This window comes from Bubalus bubalis, chromosome 4 (assembly GCF_019923935.1).
Source record: "Bubalus bubalis isolate 160015118507 breed Murrah chromosome 4, NDDB_SH_1, whole genome shotgun sequence".
Classification (NCBI taxonomy): domain Eukaryota; kingdom Metazoa; phylum Chordata; class Mammalia; order Artiodactyla; family Bovidae; genus Bubalus; species Bubalus bubalis.
This window is the reverse complement of record NC_059160.1, coordinates 140,111,051-140,132,903: the sequence shown is the minus strand read 5'-3', so window position 1 is coordinate 140,132,903 and position 21,853 is coordinate 140,111,051.

Sequence of the window (21,853 nt, the reverse complement as noted above, 5' to 3'; positions counted from 1 at the left end):
AGCTTGGCAACAAACTTTTATACAAGCAGACTAATCATTTTGCTTAAAATTTTGTGACTTTAAACTTTTTAACTTGTTGTCAGCAGATGACCTTGCTTTAAATGTGTATTTTCATCCAAAGTTTTAAATGCATATCTGTATATGAGATGTATGTTTCATAGAACACGGCCAAAACTTGGTTTCCTCTGAACTGTCTCCATGGACCAAGTGGACCTGGCATCACTGAAATTATTGGAACTTTGTGACTTGCAAGTCTTTTTTTTTAACTTGACAAACAACTCAATTTATGCTCAGGCTGTTAGCAGCAATTAACTTTGTTGTCATTTCAAAACAACAGGCACTTAACGGGGAAAAAAAAAAAGGAATTCCATGATGGTCCAGTTGTTAGGACTCCATGCTTCCACTACAGGAGGCCTGGGTTCAATGCCTAGTCAGGGAACTAATCCTGCAAACTCAGGAAAAGACAAAAAAAAAAACAGACCCCAGGTCTCACATATGCTCATTCTCCCAACCTCCTCATCACTGTTTGAGCCTTTCCACTTTCATTCACAGTCTCTGATGGAGAATATAGCCCTCAGATAACCAACATAGTAACAATCATTTCTCTGGTAAATTGCTGAGATTATAATAGCAAAATTTCTCATTCCTTTTCTTATCAGTGTGTAATGTTTTCCATGCAGGTTCATAAAATGCTGTGGGTATAGTGGACAATGTATAAGCTCTGGAGTCACAGAGACTTTGGTTGAAGTCCTTGCATCACTGTTTACACTTTGGATAACCTTACCTAAGTTAGTTTATACCTCTGGGCCTCATTTACACAAGGGCCATAGAAATATACCTTATAAAGGCTGTTATTAGAATTAGAAAGGATATGCACAGAGTGGATCCCTAGATGCAGGTGCTCAAGAAAGGTCAAAACTGAAAATGTGGCAAAAAGGTGTTTCAGAGATCATCTAGTTTAAGGTCAGGACAGACTACTGCACTCTGGACCAAACAACATCTAGATAAATACACAGTTGTTACACCTGAAATTGCTGGTCAGTGTATCTTTTCCATCAGAGTATATTCTGAATTATTACTCTCTGTTGGTCACCATGGTGTGTTTGGGAGGTTGAAATTTAGTGTAAAGCAATGCCTTCTGCTCTAAAGTCAGTGTCTCATTGGAGTGGAAATTGAGTTTAAAGAATATTAACTCTCCTTGGTCTAGGCAGCATAATTTTAAATTTATTTAATATATAGCATTTGGATACATGTTGTTATTCCCCTCTTCTGTTCCATGTAAGTGAAATAGCATGGTCACATGTAATTCCATTGAAGACTTTTAGTTTATGTAACTACCAGTCTAAAGCAAGCAGATATAGTAAGGGGTTAGCATACTTGAAAACCAAGGTATTTATGAAACAAAGACATACAATAGATTCACAAAAATCAAGAAGAAAACTCAAGCCTAATACAAATGAATACCATCAAATCCACAGAAGGAAAAATAAAAAGAGGAAGAAATAAAGAAGAAATACCAAATCATCTGGAAAACAAAGTTTAAAACTGGTAATGCTGCTGCTGCTGCTGCTAAGTCGCTTCAGTTGTATCCAACTCTGTGCGACCCCATAGACGGCAGCCCACCAGGCTCTCCTGTCCATGGGACTTTCCAGGCAAGAACACTGGAGTGTGGTGCCATTGCCTTCTCCAAAAACTGGTAATAGATACGTACTTATCCATAGTTACCTTAAATGTCAATGGACTAAACACTCTGATCAAAAGAGATAGAGTGGAGACATCCCTGATGGCCCAGTGGTTAAGATTCTGTGCTTCCAGCGCAGGGGAGCAAGAGTTACATCCCTGGTTGGGGAACTAAGATCCCCAGCCAAGGCTATATGGTGCAGCCAAAAAGCAAAAACAATTTTAAAGAGTCATAGAGTGGCCGACTGGATAATAAAACAAAAGCCTACAAAAGTGTTGCTTGCAAGAGACCCACTTCATAGTGAAGGACAAATATAGATTGAAAACGAAGGGATAGAGAAAGTTATTTCATGCAAATCTGAAAATCTAAATCATTTTGCTGTACACCTGAAACTAACACATTGTAAATCAACTGTATTGTAATAAAAAAAAAGCTTGTGTTTTCTCAATCTGATTGTGAAGGATGAAAGTAATGAAAGATATGCACCTACATTTTAATACAATTTTATCCATGTATGAAATTAAATTTTTACTTCCCACTAATGACTTAATTCAGCATAGTTGGAACAAAGAAATCTGCGCCATGCAGATCCAAGTATGATGGTTTGTAATTGTTCCTACAAAACAGAGCTCTTAAGGCTGATTTATTGTTAGTTATACACAAGAGGACACTGCTGGAAAATTCAGCCTTTCAACTCTGATCAAATTCAAAGTGATCAAAGTCAGTCTACTGGAAAAAAATACAGTTTTTGTTGGATATACAATATCTTTAATGGAGGTGCTTATTTGCCTAGGGGAGTCCCAATTTTGTAGCTCTAAGATATTAATTGCATGTCTTCAATTAGCTTCTATTTATTAATAATCTATTTATTCTCTTGTGCATCTCACTGCTGACAATTCTCTTATCAGAACTTGGCAAGGTGGTGAGGAAGGGTTCAAAATGAGTACTTGTCTTTTTTTATTTTTTTTTTTTTGGCTGTACTGGGTCTTAGTTGCTGGGATTGGGATCTAGTTCCCTGACCAGGGCTGGAACCTGGGCCCCCTTCATTGAAAGTCTCAGCCTTTCACCCACCAGGGAAGTCCTGAAATGAGTACTTCTGTCTCAATTTTTAATCAGGCAAGTTCTGACACAAAGCTTGACAATTTTATTTAAGTTAACAGGAGGTTAACACCTACAGTTATCTGTGGTTTTACCACAGAGCTTCCCAGGTGGTGCTGCTGCTGCTAAGTCACGTCAGTCGTGTCTGACTCTGTGCGACCCCATAGACGGCAGTCTACCAGGCTCCTGTCCCTGGGATTCTCCAGGCAAGAATACTGGAGTGGGTTGCCATTTCCTTCTCCAGTGCATGAAAATGAAAAGTGAAAGTGAAGCCGCTCAGTCGTGTCCGACTCCTAGCAACCCCATGGACTGTAGCCCACCAGGCTCCTCCATCCATGGGATTTTCCAGGCAAGAGTACTGGAGTGGGGTGCCATTGCCTTCTCTGCAGGTGGTGCTAGTGGTAAAGAACTCCTCTGCCAATGCAGGAGATTGAAGAGACATGGGTTTGATCCCTGGGCCCGGAAGATCCCCTGGAGTAGGAAATGGCAATGTTTCCTCCAGTATTCTTTCCTGGAGATTCCCATGGACAGAGGAACCTGGCAGGCTACAGTCCACAGGGTCATAAAGAGTTGGAGACAACTGAAGTGACAGCATGCACCACGGACTTACGAATTTGTGAGGCAAATGTTTTCTGACAGTCACTACTGATTGCTTGTCTTAGTGCTTCTCTTCTATATGGAAGGAGTTGATCATGACGAACTGTAACAGTTTGATTATTTCTGTTATGTTTAAGATGTTAACTTACCTTCTTAGTTGATGGTATCTCAATCCCTGTGTCTGAACTAAATTAGTTCTTACTTTTAACACCCATATATTTACATCAAAATACTACTCACATCATGGTTTTCATTCTGGAAGCTATTGTTCAAAGCATACATTTGTCTTGTCCTAATATAGTTGCTATGTAATGCAAATGTTTAAGATAGTTTTAACTCTTGTGCATGGGTGGTATTTGTGTCATGGATGTTGCTATTATGAGTCAGTATGTTGCCTAGATGGAATTGGAAGGGGGTGACATGTTTTGCTTTGTCTAAGGATGCCCCCAGCTCTTGTGTGGACTTAACTAGTGGCTGAAATGGTAAAGAATCTGCCTGCAATGCAGGAGACTCAGGTTCAATCCCTGGGTTGGGAAGATACCCTGGAGAAGGGCATGGCAACCCACTCCAGTATTCTTCCCTGGAAAATCCCATGGACAAAGAAGCCTTATGGGCTACAGTTCATGGGTTCACAAAAAGTCAGACACGACTGAGGGACTGACACCCACTTTCAGCTAATGTGGCAATGAACTATGCAGGACAACCCATTGGTTCTTTACTTATCAGCAGTCCTAAGCCAGTATTTTGGAAAGCAGCTTCTTGGATGGAAATCATCTGCACATATTACACTGTGTGACTTTATGGTGCATAACTTCCCGTGCTGTGCTTAGTCTCTCAGTCACGTCCGACTCTTTGCGACCCCATGGACTGTAGCCCACCAGGCTTCTCTGCCCATGGGGATTCTCCAGGCAAGAATGCTGAAGTGGGTTGCCATGCTGTCCTCCAGGGGATCTTCCCAACCTAGGGATCAAACCCAGATCTCCTACATTGCAGGCAAATTCTTTACTTACAATGACCCAGTTTGCTGGAGCCCCACAATTACATTATATCACTTTGGCACTGTGCTCTGATGACTGAAACTCTTCCAGAAATCCTCTGATTTGAAACTCTTTCCCACTTCTTTGCTAATTGGTCAATTGGTGTCTTTTTTTTTTTTTTTTTAAGGTGGTTCTATTACCGAGCCCAGGTCTGGTTGCTTGCCATTCAAAAGCCAATAAAGAGGCCAAGTTGGTGGAAAAGAAAGTTTGCTTCATATTGGATACAGGCAATTTGGGGAAGGTAGGTCTGGAATGAACACCTGTAAAAAGGCCAACTCCCCCACTTCACCCCTAACAATCAGGGGGCAAGAACTTTTATAGACAGAGAGAAATTAATTTTCAGTTCCAAAGCCAATTTGTTGTCATTTCCTGAGACCAGTTCTCAGAATTGTGGTAGCACATGTCATGGCTACAGTCTGGTCATCATGTAGTTAACTTCTTCTTCTGGTGTGAGTTTCAGGATCTATTTGAAAGCTAACAGAATATGCCTTAGAATATTATCTATTGCCCTTGATAAGGAGCTAAAGATCCTTGAGTGTGCTTAGTGATCAAAATCTTATTATTTGGTCTCCTTTGACCACTTTCCTTTGTTTCTATATTTTTTAACTTCTCTAATTAAACTTATCCTTTGGCTAAAGCTTTTCCACAGACAAAAAGGAGGCTAAGGACTTTTGCAGCAAAGACTTTAGGGTCCTGCTCTGTTTCAGTTCTGTTCCTGTTATCTGGAGAACCTAAATTTCTTCCTGAAAACACTCTTACAAAGGTGTTTGCAAAGGAATTCTCTTTTTAGGGTTCTATCACTGTCTACTCTTCTTATATCCTTACCATTCCAAAAAAAAAAAAAAAAAGTGCAAGAAATAATTCCCATTCCTTTCTAGTCATTGTTTTTTTCTCAGGTCCCTTGACCTACCCCTGCCTACACCCTTTTGTTATTCAGTCATTCAGTCATGTCAGACTCTTCACAATCTCATTGACTGCAGCATGACAGGCTTCCCTGTCCTTCATCATCTCCTGGAGTTTGTTCAGATTCATGTCCACTGAGTTAATGATGCCATCCAACCATCTCATCCTCTGTCACCTCCTTCTCCTCCTACCCTCAATCTCACTCAGCATCAAGGTCTTTTCCAATGAGTCAGCTCTTTCCATCAGATGGCCAAAGTATTGGAGCTTCAGCATCAGTCCTTCCAATTAATATTCAGAGTTGATTTCTTTTAGGATTGACTGGTTTGATCTCCTTGCAGTCCAATGGACTCTCAAGAGTCTTCTCTAGCACCACAGTTCAAAAGCATCAATTCTTCAGCACTCAGCCTTCTTTATGGTCCAACTCTCACATCCATACATGATTACTTGACTAGACCAAATTTTTGGCAAAGTGATGTTTCTGCTTTTTAATATGTTGTCTAGGTTGGTAATAGCTTTTCTTCCAAAAAGCAAGTGTCTTTTAATATCATAGCTGCAGTCACCATCTGTAGTAATTTTGGGGCCCAAAAAAATGAAGCCTGTTACTGTTTCCATTGTTTTCCCATCTATTTGCCATGAAATGATAGGACCAGATGCCATGATCTTAGTTTTCTGAATGTTTAGTTTTAAGCCAGCTTTTCTACTCTCCTCTTTCACCTTCACCAAGAGGTTATTTAGTGCCTCTTTCTGTTCTGCCATAAGGGTGGTGTCAGCTGCATGTCTGAAGTTATTGATATTTCCCCTGGAAATCTTGATTCCAGCTTGTGATTCATCCAGCTTGTTATTTCACATTATGTACTCTGCATACAAGTTAAATAAGCAGGGTGATGATATACAGCCTTGATGTAGTCCTTTCCCAATTTTGAACCAGTCTGTTGTTCCATGTCTGGTTCTAACTGTTGCTTCTTGACCTGTTTCTCAGGAGACAGGTAAGGTGGTCTGGTATTCCCATCTTTTTAAGAATTTTCCACAGTTTCTTGTGATCCACACAGTCAAAGGCTTTAGTGTAGTCAATGAAGCAGAAGTAGATACTTTTCTGGATTTCCCTTGCTTTTTATATGATCCAATGGATGCTGGCAAATGGCCTACACCCTTACTGTGAAATTGCTACTTTCTGAAGCTATTCTGGAGGGTTTATCCTGGTATAAGACCTATAACAAGATTTTAAAAGGTGATAAGTCATGTCAGGATAGTAAATTAGAAGCAATTTTTCCCAAATTTTTTAACATAGTTCTTACTTATGTTAAAAGAAACAAACAAACCAAAAAAAGAAAAAGAAAAAAAAAATACCAAACTTGTATCCCTTGCATTATGGTAGAGAGATTAAGGCAACAGATTTGAAGTCTGGCTCAAGATAGAACCCAAATCAACCCACTTAGTCCTGTGACCTTGGAAATGTTACTCATTTACTATGCTCCTCAATTTTATCATTTTTCACAGGGGAGATGGAAGGATCAATGAAGATTAACATAATGACTGGCATAAATTAAAACTACAAATAGTATATGTTTTATCATTATAGTCCATAATCCTCCACCTGCAATTTTAAAATCCCCAAAGATCTAAATACTGAAATATTTTCAAAATTTTTGTGCTAAAACTTATTTGGAAAGAAAAAAAAAGTTGACCTGAACAGATTCGAAGGTACTTACACTGTATTTCATTTTAATATTCATTCATTTGTACATGGAAATATTGCCATTGTTGATTTGGGGGTTCTGCTATATACACAGATTATGTTTCTAAAATCAAGGAAGTTCTGAATTCTGAAATATGTATGATCTCAAGGATTTCATAAGAAAGCCCAAGATTTGGCATCACCGTTTCTTTCATTCACTCAGATTTTGCTTGTTATTCTTAATAATCCCCAGAATGTCATAGAAATCATTGCTGGGATTTGCTAAAGGTCAGTGCTTATACACTGGCACGTTCCCCTTTTCCAAAGATCCTGAGAGCATTTGAAATAAGGATGAGATCTCTTCTGCACTTTTGCTGGCATTCATGTCATAAGATTTTCATAAAAGTCATTTAAAAAAACAAGAAAGCATTGTCAGAAGTACGAAAATGGACTTGCTTCATGCTGCAAAAATTCTAATTTTTGAATGTGCTTTGCCTCATTTCAAAGTAAGTTCTTCGGGCCCCATGGGACACTCAGCTATGAGCATTGAAGGGGCACCATGAGGCAAGGGGAGGGGATGGGTGTTGGCTGGCCTTGTGGCATACGACCCACCCACTCCCAAGATCCAGCTAGGAACTTTTTAACTGCAGTAACTTTAATATATGTTATTGAAGCTGGACTTACCACTGACCCATTTATAATACTTAAAAAGGCAGAGTATTTTCTGATCTCCCTTACACGTTGGTCTCTTTTGGGAAGTCTTATGAAGCAAGATGGAGAAGGCAATGGCAACCCACTCCAGTACTCTTGCCTGGAAACTCCCATGGACGGAGGAGCCTGGTAGGCTGCAGTCCATGGGGTTGCTAAGGGTTGGACACGACTGAGCAGCTTCAATTTCACTTTCACTTTTCACTTTCATGCATTGGAGAAGGAAATGGCAACCCACTCCAGTGTTCTTGCCTGGAGAATCCCAGAGACAGGAGAGCCTGGTGGGCTGTCATCTATGGGGTTGTATAGAGTCAGACATGTCTGAAGAGACTTAGCAGCAGCAGCAGCAGCATGAAGCAAGATCCCTGAACATGTAATTCAAGAGCTTTCAGCAGCCACAGAGAACAGACTATAATGTTAATTGCCCTCAGCTCCATGAGTTATTTAAAGCATGCCATGAAAATCACAATTCCTTTCTTTCTTTGATTGCTGTTTTATTTGTTTCTTCTTCACCACTTTCTTTGGGTCTTTCCCTTTTGTATGCTTTGCTTCTGGTCTTGTGTATGGTCAAAAGGTCACTGCCCTTCATTCATATAACCCTGACAGGAAGATGTATCGGTTCAGGATCTGCTGCATAACAAATTACTCCAAAATTTAGTGGTTTGAAACAACAAACATTTTTTGGGGGGGTGGGGTGGAGTTCTGACTCAGGCTCTCTCATGAGGCTGCAGTCGATGTCAAGTAGGTTTGCAGTCAGCTGAAGGCTTGACTGAGGCTAGAGCATCAGCTTCCAAACACTCATGTGGCTACTAGTCAGAGGTCTTAGTTCATCTCCATATGGGCTTCTCTGTAAGCACTAATTTGGGCTTCCTTACAGCATGGTGGCTGGGTGAAAAGGGCAAGCATGGTGAGTGATAGGATCATAAAAGCATATCATTTTTGACAAGCTGTCATCAAAAGCCACACCATATCACATCCACCGCATTCTTTTGGTCAAGGCAGTTGAGAGAATGGGGAATGAACTTTCCTTCTTAATGGGGAGTGATGATGGATTTCTGCAAGAGAATGCAGAAATGTGGAAATGTTGCCACGGCAAAATTTTTATAAAATTTTATTTATCACATTATGGATTTTCTCAGTCTTAGAGTGCTCAGACAACACAAGATTTTTGAAGGTACATTCAGGACTGAACTGGATGAAGAAAGAAGTAGTATATAGAGAGAAGGACCACCAGCAGGCTTTGCACTGACTGTAAAGGTAAATGGCTGGGGCTTTCTCCCAGCTCCATTTTAGCCACCATGTTTTGAAAATTTATTCCCATTTGATTAGGCTGGCTGAAGACACGATCATGTAAATTTGAGACATATATCTTTGCTTACTTATAATTTCTTTACCCCTATTTTCTAAGGAGATAATTAGAAGTTAGGTGTTGAGATCATCATTCTTTATTACTCAGAGGGAATGGCCTGAAATTTATCTTAAAAAGTAATTTTTTCCTAATCAGCTGATAGCTGATTAGAATTGAATGATATGAGATCATAGCATATCCTTTTTTCAAAACTCTGATTTTTAAATGTAAGCAAAATAGAGGTCGGTTACAGAAATAATGTTAATGCATGAGAAATTACAGGCAAATAATATAAAATGAACTCCATATCTCATATTAGGATGAGATACACTATGTATATCTATGTACATAAAGGCTATGCTTTGACAGAGTGTGACTTAAATCCATCAGAAGAATGATTCTTTTAAAAAAAAAAATCCATTGAGAGAAATGATCCCTCTTTAATCTTATCCTTTTTTTCTCAGATTTATTTTTAGGTGTGAAGTTCCATTTAACTAGTTCTGTCCTAAAATGCAAGGCTCTTTCTGGAAGCCGTGGGGGCTATGTGCTTTAAGTTTGGCTGATTAAATTAAGAATTCACTTTGAAGAGATCTTGTTTACCTGGAGGACAAGGCAAGAGAAGGACTAGGAAGAATCCATATCTCTACCATATTAATCAAGCTGTCTAGTTAGGATGTCCATATTGCTGGTGATTAATTCTGTCCTTGATTGACAAAAGCTTCACTAACACTTCTTTATATGTCCTTTGCTACCTATCATCCAAAGCTCTCACTGATTTATTCTGTGCATATGTAATTTGTGTCTATATAAAGCAACACGAACAAGGTACTCAGCTAACACAGAAACTGCTTGAGTTTTAAGTTGTGCAGGGAGCTGTGTAAAAATATATATTAACCTAAGAAAGAAAACCAAATAAAAGGGTGAAAGGGAAATCCCCTCATATAGGAACAGTGGAATCTTTACCACTTAGAAACTTCTCAATTGTTTACTAAGGAATGTCTAAAAACATGGTTAAAAATTATTCTCCTAACAGGTTCATTACTTTAGGACCAAGAACAGTTGGACATTGGCTTCTGTGGCTTCTGTTTAGTTGCTATGACTGGATGTTGGAACATCTTCTTGCTGCTGCCTGCTCCATGAAGTCTATCTTCCTATTCCCATCTTTTAAGCCCTCCTAATGGCATGGACACACTCTCAACCCTGGGACATCTGATTTCTACACACTTCCCAGTACATAAAGTCCTTTAGTCCTTTGCAGGATGAATTTCTTGCTTTGTCTCATAGGCTATTCTTCAGGCTTAAGTTCATGCTGTTTCTTCTTTGTTCTTAGAGGCAATACAACATTTATTGAGTGTATCCTATGTACCATGACTACCAGATGAAAGAAAGATCTTAATGGTTGGGTTAATAAGCTTTCACTTTTGAAGATGTAAATGTCTTAGTTTGGGTTATATTAAGAGCCAGTTTTTTTAAATATTGGCATACTTGTTTTCATCAGATTGACTACAATATAAAATTAATATTAACCACACCTTATAATTCTATCCTACTTTTAGAATTTTAAAAGAAGATACTCCTATTATTTTATTTGATTATATGCAGCTCTTATTCCTATATTTTTCTTTCTATACTGTGGATTAATTCATTAAAACTCATACAATGTATCAAAGAATCACAATATAAGGATCAGTTTGCTTTATGCCATAAACCTCTTTCTCTTAATATCCCGTCAGAAAGTTAACTCTGAAATTCGATATTAATAATATTGAATAATATTTTAAAAACTAATAGTATAAAAAATACCATTGACCTTGAACAATGAAGGTCTTAGGGATGCTGACCGACCACCCAATCAAAAATCCGAAAATCTACCTGTGTTTCTGTATCCATAGGTTCAGCCAACTATTGCATTGTGTAATACTCGACCTATTTACTGAAAAACATAAGTGGACCTGCACTAAAGTTCAAATCCACATCATTCAAGGGTCCACTCCTACAGTATATTTAACAGTGAGTATCATCTCAAAAGAAAATGTTTGTTAAAGATCTCAATTATCATAACAGGATTGTACTTCTTTTTTATCTTTGAAGTTAGCTATGGTCATGTGATTTGCTTTGGGTGGTGAAATCAGTAGTAGTGAGATCTGGGAGAAGTCTGGAGAGCCGTTCTGTGATTTGCCATGTTGTTTGCTTGCCAAGGCCCTAGGGTCGGGGCTGCTCCATCAAACCCCATCGCCAATCTCCAAAGAACATGCAACATGAGGGAGAAATTAACTTTTGTTGTGTTATGCCCCTGAGATGGGGGAGTGAGGGGTGATTTGTTATTGACATGAACTCAGTCTGTCTGTCTTGTCTAAATTCTACATTGTCAAAATTATAAAACTAACTAAAGAAACAGTCATCAAACTTGATAGCTTGATAGAAAACAAAATAACAACAACAACAAAAAAAACACTCCTCTCCACAAAATAGCAACAGACACAAAATTCCCCTTGGTAATCAGAACCATGAAACCCTTGAATGTTATCCTCTTGGGGTTAGAAGTAGTTCAATGCTATATGGTCAGTTAAAGAAAGATAGGTGAAGGGACTGCATTGATATTGTGTTGCATATCAGTTACTGTGGCAGAGATGTAAATATACTTTTGAAATCAGAGTGAGATATTGCTTTATTTTGCACATTGCTGAGTCAATGTGCCAAACAAACTGCCCTGTCAAGTCTTTTAAAATAAGTTCCTGGAAGGCTTTAGAATCTCTGCAATTATACCATGGGTATGCTAATCTGGAGTGTAGACAGAACTGTAGTCTTCTGAGGGTGAACGATACACAGGGATTCACATAATCCTCAAGGCCCCACCCCCACTTTTTTTTTTTTTTTTTGGCGCCTATTTTCTAGCCATGCAAATATAAAGATGGTGATTAGGTTAAAGGAAGGAAATGTTGATTAATTGCCACAGTTAAAGATTCATGACTTTGACCTGAATATTAACCACATCAAATTCTACTGATTTGAAAGGAGAAAACTCTGTCGTTGTCAATCATCAAATGTCAAATGTCGAAAATTGCTTCATGTTATGAGTTTTTTAGCTTAATGGGAATCCTTTACCTTCTTTTTAACCTCTATTTTGGGAAATAGCAACAGAAGACATTTCAAAATGAAACCTATATTTATATTGCTGCATTGCCATCTTCTAGTTTTGTTTTGTTTTTTTAACTTTGGACAAACTTTAAACTCTTCAGCTTCAGTTTTCTCATCTGTGCAGACAAAACCCACTTCAAAAAGGATAAGGTATTCAACACACCAAACCTGCTTTTTACCACATAGCAGACATAAAAATGTCTTTTCTTTTTCTTCTCAGCTCCAAACATATTCTGATATTATTTAAATGACATTTAGAGTTTAAAAAAAAAAAACAGAAATCTCATTTTAAAAATATGATGGCTATGGATTTTTGCATTGTTAACATATTTTATTCTAATATATTTAAATTTTTTCTTAACATTTACAAATGTTAAACTATGCCCATCTTTTGAGCAGAAGGAAAATAGCTAACTTGACACCAAAGCAAATTAAATGCAAGTGGATAAATTGTTTTCAGTGTAAAAATATAATCTAAGATAAATACAAAAGCTTTCTTCTTGTAAGCCCCTTTGTCTTATAGCAGTTATTCATAAAGCCCTATGCAATAATGGCAGAGTAATGAGTCCATTTCTGTGGAAATATACTCATTTCAATTCAGCTTGTTGATTCCCAGGGGAATTATAAATTGCTTTCCTAGTTTAAACACGTAGTTCATGAATCTCAAATTTAAAAAAAAAAAAAAAATGTAGGAGTCAAAACTACCAGTTTACCTTTAGATAGCTAGACAACTGTTCAAACAGTTTGAAAACAAACTGAAGAGATGAAATAGAAATGAAAACTGAACTACTTGTTATTTGTGGAAATTCCTACCCTCTCTAAGTAATACATCCTTCCTAGGATGCAGATAAAATGCAGTTAGGGAGGTTGCAGTGAAAATCTGGGCCACCACTGTGAAACTGTTATTGACTTTTTAGGTGCATAATTTTGTGCCCTGACCAGTCTCATGCTTTTATGAGACACGAATGGCGAGAGTAATTCACAGGGAGTACCAGCAATTCTGAGGACCATGGGCAGCCCCAGGATTTATAAATGGTGGGCCCCAAAGCAGGTTGCATGTTGTAAAATGTTCTATTTAAATCCTGTAGAAGCATATTTTCTCTCCAGCTTCCCACAATCCCAGTCACTCCCTCTCGTCTTCTATTTGGCTTCTGCACTCGTTCACTCTGACTCAGGTCTGGGTATTTGATTTGAACCCCATCTTCCCTCTCCTCTTCTGTTACAGGGGAACAAGCAGTGATGGCCAGCCTCTGCCCTTTTTTGGATCCCCATCTCCTCTCTGCCACTCAAGTCCTTTGCTCCTGCCATTACTCCCCCTTTCTCCTGTTTCATGAATATCTCATCTCCTGTTGGACTTTGTTTCATTTAGCATAAAAACATGTTTTATGTTCTCCCACCTCCATGAAAACAGAATTTCCAGTTTTCCCTTGACCTCACACCCTGCTTCTGTTTCTGTATTGTTTGGGTGCTTAGTGTCCTCTGCTGAATGCTGGGCAGCCTCTGCCAGGAAATGATGCCATTCATGCCAGGCATGAATGACACGTGGGCACCAGTAAAATATGAGATAAGCTTTATTGTTCACACATTAAACAACAAAAGGACTCACCAAGGAGAAGTGTTCTGGTTTGGTCCAGAGTGAAGCAAGAGCGAAGCAGGGTGGGTGACATTGGATTTTTTGATTTGATAGGAGCCCTGGGTAGGTTGAGGTGGACTGGGACACCTTGAGGACTGGATGGGGTTTGTGTGGGGTCAACTTTCCCATCTGCACCAAAGGAGGAAGCATGTGAACTTTCTTATTCAGTCACCCAGACATGGGGCAATAGGGTCAAGGGGGAGGGTTGGGGCATAAGAGCGCTCAGAGATCAAACATGATAAATGGAATCTCTCTTTATTATGATCTTTCCTTCACCCTTCCCCTTCAGTATAAACCTTCTCCATTTCTACACTACCACCTAATTTTTAACTCCTTTCCAGTTGCCTTTTTAAATAATATTTTCTAGCTTTATCTTTTTAATATTTATTTATTTGTTTGCTCCTGGTCTTAGCTATAGCATGCAGGGTCTCTAGTTGTGGCATGTGGGATCTAGTTTCTTGACCAGGGGTGGAACATGGGCTCACTTCATTAGGAACAGGAAGTCTTAGCCACTGGATCACCCAGAAAGGCACTGAGTTGCCTTTTAATTTCTAGTAATTCTACCATAAAGATTCTTGTCAGAGTCATGAATAGCCTCCATGTCACCACATCAAATAACTTCTCTATGCTTATCTTACTAGACCCATCAGGCCACTTTACGCTCCTTGTTTCATTCTTGTCTCTCTGTTTCTATAGCATTACACTCCTTAGGTTTTCTCCTATCTCCCTGGTTACTCTTCCCAGTCATCTTCATGTGCTACTTCTCTCTGACCTGAAATATTGGGGTCATTTAGGACTATGTCCTCCTTCTTCTTTTATATCAATCATGGAGTCATAGCAGATATCATATATTTTTGTGACTTTATATATCTATATACCATAGCTATATGGTATTTTTATATATGGCAAATATATATCTCCATATACTTATTTCATATAATTTCCAAGCTTAAATACAGGCTATTTGAAAGTGCTAAATGGACATCTCATAGAAATCCAAAACTTAGAATTCCCCAAGGAAAATTAGATTTCCCTTCCAAAATATGTTTCTCTTTCAATCTTCTCTGTTTCAGTAAATGACATCACCAAGTTTCCATGACTGAAGCCAGAAACCCAGACTCTTGACTGATTAATTCTTCCATTCCTCACCTTCTACATACACTCCTTTGGCATGTTTCATTGTTCTGCCCCTCAAAGACAGCTAATCCTACCCATCTGTCTATCTTTTCTATAGAATAAGCCATCACCAGGTCATCATCCTTCTCCCCAGGTCACTATGGGAGCCTCCCAACTCAGCTCCACCTTTGCACTCTCTCTCCGCCAAGCCAGCCTTTCAGAGTAGTCAGAGGTATATTTAAGCAATAAATCAGATCACACAACTCTCCTGCTTAAATCTCCCCAGTGGGTTACTGATGTACACAGAGTAAATTCCAGAGTCTCTATCATACCACATACAGTGCCCTCTGTGTGGCTGAAATGATTGGGTGATTATTCTGCATTATACGCTATTCTGAGGGCTTTCCAGGTACTCATTTATTTAATCTTCACACCAGCCCTGTGACATAAATATTACTATACCCATTTTAGCAGAGGAAATGAACCATGGGGGATGTTAAGGATCCTGCCTAAGGAAGCACAACTAAGTGGTGGATCCGGATTCAAATGCAAGCCACTTGACTCCAGGGTTCATCCTGAACCACCACATATGACTACTTCTTGTGAGCAAAGGCATGGATGAAGAAACGAAGCATGAAATGAATGGTCATTCAACCATTCCTAAACTGATCCAGAGAAGCAAAACCCCTGCTTCACAGGTCAGGACTGAGAAGCTTTGGCAACTCTCTGCAGCACAATTTTTATGCCAGCAATAGGCCTGGGTTTTAACCTGATTGATCTTTTCCTTCTTTTCTTTCAGCCATACTGTCAGCATAGAGACTTGTGGATTCCAGCCTGAGAGTGCTGTGCTGCTTGCAATTGGCATGGGGAGCATAGCAACGACAAAATGAGATCCAGCGCATTGCAGTGTGTCATGTATCTGCCATGGGCAATTAGCAGAATTGAATTCACCTTCCTTGTCTAGATATAAAGTTCTACCTTTGTGGCCAGCACCAATTTTTTTTTTTTTTGCACTTCCACAGTTCATTCTTCTGGTCATGTCAGTAAACCATTAACATTGAGTCCTGTTCTGTACAAGACAAAGTGTGGGATACAGATTGAACTAGAACTAGTTTTTGCCCTAAAGATAAGAGGAAGAGACAGAAACTTTGTTACTAAATATAACAAAAGTCAATTCATGGAAATGTTATTTAAAATGCACAAAAATTTGTCAGAGCACAGAGGAGAGGGAAATTAATTCTTCTAGAGGTAATGCAGTAGTTTCATGGAGTAGGTAATGGGCATTTATGAATACAAAAAATATTTGAATTTTTGGCTCTGGACTGGGTGCAGCATCCATTTCATGGGATTTATCAATTTAAGTCAGATAAACAAAAAAAAGGTCATCTCTTGACTGTAGTCAATATTTATTTCCCAAGACTGAGAAAATTTTTCTAATTTGGTAATCCTACTTGCTTAAAACACCCTCCTATCTTCATGGTGTATGTGTGCTTAGTCAGTCAGTCCTGTCTGACTCTTTGTGACCTCATGGACTGTAGGCTGCCAGGCTCCTCTGTTCATGGTATTCTCCCATGCAAGAATACTGGAGTGGGTTCAGTTCAGTTCAGTCGCTCAGTCATGTCCGACTCTTTGTGACCCCATGGACTGTAGCACACCAGGCCTCCCTGTCCATCACCAACTCCCAGAGCATGCTCAATCTCAGGTCCATTGAATCAGTGATGCCATCCAACCATCTCATCCTCTGCCGTCTCCTTCTCCTCCCACCTTCGATCTTTCCCAGCATCAGGGTCTTTTCCAATGAGCCAGTTCTTCACATTAGGTGGCCAAAGTATTGGCACTTCAGCTTCAGCATCAGTCCTTCCAAAGAATATTCAGAATTGATTTCCTTTAGGATTGACTGGTTTGATCTGCTTGCTGTTTAAGGGACTCTCAAGAGTCTTCTCCAACACCACAGTTCAAAAGTATCCCCTTTTCCAGAGGATCTTCCTGACCTGGGGGTGGAACCCAGGTCTTCAGCATTGCAGATTGATTCTTTACCATATGAGCCACCAGGTAAGCCTCTGTATTGCTGGGAAAAGGCGGAAATGAGAAAGGATGGAGTCAGTTGCTTCTGCTCTGTTTCGGAGAGAGATGTCTAGGAATAAACTGCTCTTGATCATCAGGTAGTGAGACTATCAGTACACATGTGATATTATGGAAATTCTTGCTGGGACATGAAATTTTAATTGTTACAGTAAAATAATCCTGTATGCAGGCTTTGAAACATTTTGAAAATAGTTTCTTTTGAAAATTTCTGTTTAGCATTTTCTTATTAAATGAATAATTTGCATTTCCTCCAAACTTCTTCCAGTATATTCCATAATTGCATACTACCTTTGAGTAGTTGAAATGAGAAACATCTGCTATGCTGTGCTTTTGAACTAGACATAGTAGTTATTCTGGGAAGAAGTCAGGAGATGAAAAAACAAAATAACTGCTAAGACAAAAGAATACATTTTTAAAAAGCAACCTGGTGTGTGATATACTTAGAATATCATTCACATCAAGCTCTTGACCTTCAAAAAATCTTTATTTTGTTGTAGACTGCTGGGTTTGGAGTGGGGAAGAGAAGATACAGGGAAGATGTTTGAAGAGTTTTATAAGTGCTGTTTTTGGAGATAATCTAACAGAGAGTGCTGTTGCTTCAGTTCCTAATTTCTAGGTTCATTTGTTCAGATATGATAGTCCTAGATTCATGATGTTGATTTAGCTGAACTCGCCTGATTGGCATGATATCCTCCTTCAGCCTCATCAGCCTGAAAAGAGTGTTCTTGGGCATGCGTGGTTTGGTAACTTTTCAGAAACCTAAATTTTCTGGATGATACACCTGCCCTTCATGACATTCATTTTACCTATCCCCACAAGTATCTGTGGGGTGGTCAGGAATAAAAACACAACCCATAGAGTATAATATTGAATGCTATGAATTGTTTCTGAACACTTTGGATTCATAAAAATCTAACTTTGAATTCTGTGCATGTTCTCACTTGTAGTGTGAACTTGGGAAAGTTATTTAATGTCTCTAAACCTTAGTTTCTTTATGTACACACTGAGACAAAGATCTTACAGTGATGAGAAGATAAAATGAGATAATCTATGTAAAGTAGCATTTGTCATATGGTTAGTTCTTTGTCCAGCAGAGGGAAAAGTATAGTGACAAGTAATCCTGGGGTCAGAATCGATCCTAATCATTTCTACTGATGGTCCTAGTTAGCCTAGCTGAGTGGGGAGAGTGACACCATGTCATGCCACTTAGATCCCTCTTAAAGAACATGGCACTTACATTTAAGTGGTTGGCAGTGCTGACTGCTGACAGCTCAGAACTGCATCCCTTTCTGAGAATTGCCCTCCAATGAAAAGGGCTGCTTACTTGAGGTTATTCCCTTCTCTGGGAGCAGCCCTTATCCAGAAATTGGTCACTATTGGGCAGTACTAAAGCCCATATTCCTTGCCTCAATAAAAACACCCTTGGAAGACTTCCAAGTTTTAGAACTTTTTGATTGATTGACTGAGGCAAGTTGCAACTGCATCTCCTTTTGTCTTCTCCTTCTGTTCAACCCTGTTTCTGTTGCTTCCTAAGAGCTGTTCCTGAGAACACATCCCATTAAGCCTTCTGCATGCATATCTCAGCATCTTAGAGTTTCTTTGTTCAGGACACCTAGAGAGACAGGAGGCACCTCCCACCTCCATCTTCCCACACCATTTTGTGTTGTATTGTTTCTGAGGGAAGGGATATAAATTTCCAGAGGTGGAGTTTCCCAGAGATAGCTGAGGGCATTTGGTGATAACAACAGTCCACAGAAGGCTATTTTGTTGGTATTATCAAAATGGTCTTTTTCTTTCCTCTGTATATTTCAGGCTTCCCCAAGCTTTTCTGTATTTTTTGTCCACACAGTTTTGTTCACTCCAGATTAATTCCCTGCTTTTCTTCCTCTACCTGGGTGATCAGAGCTAGGAGCTAGACAGAAGACAGCAGCTCCTGACATCAATTCCACATGTTCCTTCATCCCACTGTCCTTTAAGAGAAAGTGACAGACACTTTACTAAGACAGCATAAAAAGAACTGAATGAAGAAATGGAATGCGAGTCCCTAAAAGACTGCCTGTCTGTTGGGCTCTGATTTTGAAGTGGCTTGAGTATTACGTGGCAGGACCACAATAGACTTTTGAAACGACAAAGAAGGAAGCTCAGATTTGTTAAAGCTGTAACGAGCTCGAATCAATGCCAGACTGCCAAAGTGTGGCTGACTTTAGGCTACTCCCAGGTCTTCTAGCCTCAGAGGTTTTCCCTGATAAATAAATTAAATATTTTATTTATTTTAAAATAAATCATATAAACAAATTATTGTCAATCGCTCCTTCACCACCTGCAGGGCACTGCTTCTGCCATTCTTATGTTTGGAAAGAACCATTTCTGCCTTTTAAAAGCCTTGGATTTGGCTGGAGTCACAAGAGATATTGCGTAAAACTTCAGCCACATGATTTCAAATGTTCTTAAATTAATTCTAAAATCAAGATAGCTTTCAAATCATTTGACAGGCAAGCCACCATCACCATGTACTGTAACTGCCTTGGAATACAACCTTTACAAGGTGAACAGATTCTTAGTGTTGCAGTTGACTCAAGTGAATATTCTTACATTTTACATTTTCTCTCTCTCTCTCTTTTTTTTTTTTTTTTGAACATTCTTGAATAACCTAGTTTGTTTTCTAGACAATTAAGGACAAAGTGAGTAAAATGCTATAGTCAGTATCTAGTTTGATGAATGTCCTCCCGTGAATGATACCAAATGTCAGGGGGGAAATGTCTGTTTTCATATAGCAGTATTTTCCTTTGGTAAGGCGCCTCACAAAATCTATCAGCAACTATTGGACTCTTAAATCTTTCTAAGTGTTATGTATTATGGAAAGTAGAAAAGTTATTAAACTTGTGCCCATAGGGAGATTGAATCATAAAAATTCAATCAACTAGAATTAAAAGCTTCAGATTTATAATTTATGTTGAGATGAGCAACACTAAAAACATAAATGTACTAAAACCAAAAAACAGTAAATGAAGTCACCTTTAGCTTTCAGAGTAGTTTGTATTTGAGAACATTCCTAACTGTACAGGAATGAATTATAAGTCTTGTTATGTAATTCAGTCCAAATTAATAATGAGAAAGCATAATTTGCAAAAGAAAAATATATTTTTAATGTTTTTAAAACCCATTGTTACTGTTTGTGTTAAGCTAAATTTCTTCTTGTCAGATGAAATTTTACCTGAAATCCAATTTAAAACTGGTGAATAAAATCATGATTTAATCAAATATAGTTTCTAAAGTACATTTAGTAAAATACTTCTGATAGGACACTGTGGTTCTCTATTTAGGTGTCTATATGTTTCTGTGACTCTGATGCTGGGAGGGATTGGGGGCAGGAGGAAAAGGGGACGACAGAAGATGAGATGGCTGGATGGCATGACTGACTCAATGGACGTGAGTTTGAGTGAACTCTGGGAAATGGTGAGGGACAGGGAGGCCTGGCGTGCTGCACTTCATGGGGTCGCAAAGAGTCAGACATGATTGAGCAACTGATCTGATCTGATGCTTATGTGAACCCCTGGAAGAAAAAGCATTGTGCCCTATTGACTCAGCATCTAGAATTCTTCCTGGCTCTTAGGAGTCAGAGGAAGAAAAAAAGTGTGTTTTTCACACATGGGCTGAGTAAATGTGTGGGTCACCAATAGTCTCACTCTCAGTGAAATCATGAGTTTGTCAGTAATGGATTAGATCTATTGGCACTTCAGTGTTATTGATAGCTTGCTTTTATGCACAAATTGTTCAGCATTTCTTTTGCTCAAAGGGTTGTCTTTATAGAATCCCCCACAAAGGACATACTTTGAAGAATCACACCCATGTCTGTAGTAGTGAGGCTGGACCCTGAGAGGGTAGTTAGCGACTCTCTTGATACAATCTGCCTTCTTAAATCTCTGTGATCCTAATTAAATCAATCATCCTTCTTAATGGGTCAGATGATTAAGGCAACCAACCCATTCTTCCTAAAGCAGATTGATTTAATGGGAGTCAGGAAACCTAAGGGGATTGATTTAATTGGGGTCAAGAAACCTAAGGAATTTTGGTGGTCTAATGAATGACAGGAGATTTAGGAAAGACAATAGATTTAAAGGGGTCATGATATTTAAGGGAGTTGTTTTAATCAATACGATTCACTTAATTAATGGGGACTGACTTAATCAATCGGAGAAGGCAGGGGTCACATGATTTAGGGTGCTGATTAAATCATTGCAGTCATGTGATTACAAGCAGCCAGATTGAAATGTTGGTAGTCCCATATTTTAAGGGGACTGATGGAATAAAAGGCAATCCAATGATTTAAGTGGGATTAACAGTGGGATTAACAGATTAGGAAAGCTGATTAATTTGGCTCAGATGGTAAAGCCTCTGCCTTTATGGGAATGCAGGAGAACTGGGTTGGATCCTTGGGTTGGGAAGATCTCCTGTAGAAGGAAACGGCAACCTACTCCAGTACTCTTGCCTGGAGAATCCCACGGACAGAGGAGCCTGGTAGGCTACAGTCCATGGGGTTGCAGAGAGTCAGACACGACTGAGCAACTGAACTGAATTAAATCCTGTTAAAGCAATCTGCCTTCTGAATTCTCCTTAACCCCATTAAATTAATCAGCTTTCCTAATCTGTTAATCCCACTGTTGAAGAAAGTGAAAGTGAAGTCGCTCAGTCATGTCTGACTCTTTGCGACCCCATGAATCGCAGCACGCCAGGCCTCCCTGTCCATCACCAACTCCTGGAGTTCACTCAAACTCACGTCCCTCAAGTCGGTGATGCCATCCAGCCATCTCATCCTCTGTCATCTCCTTCTCCT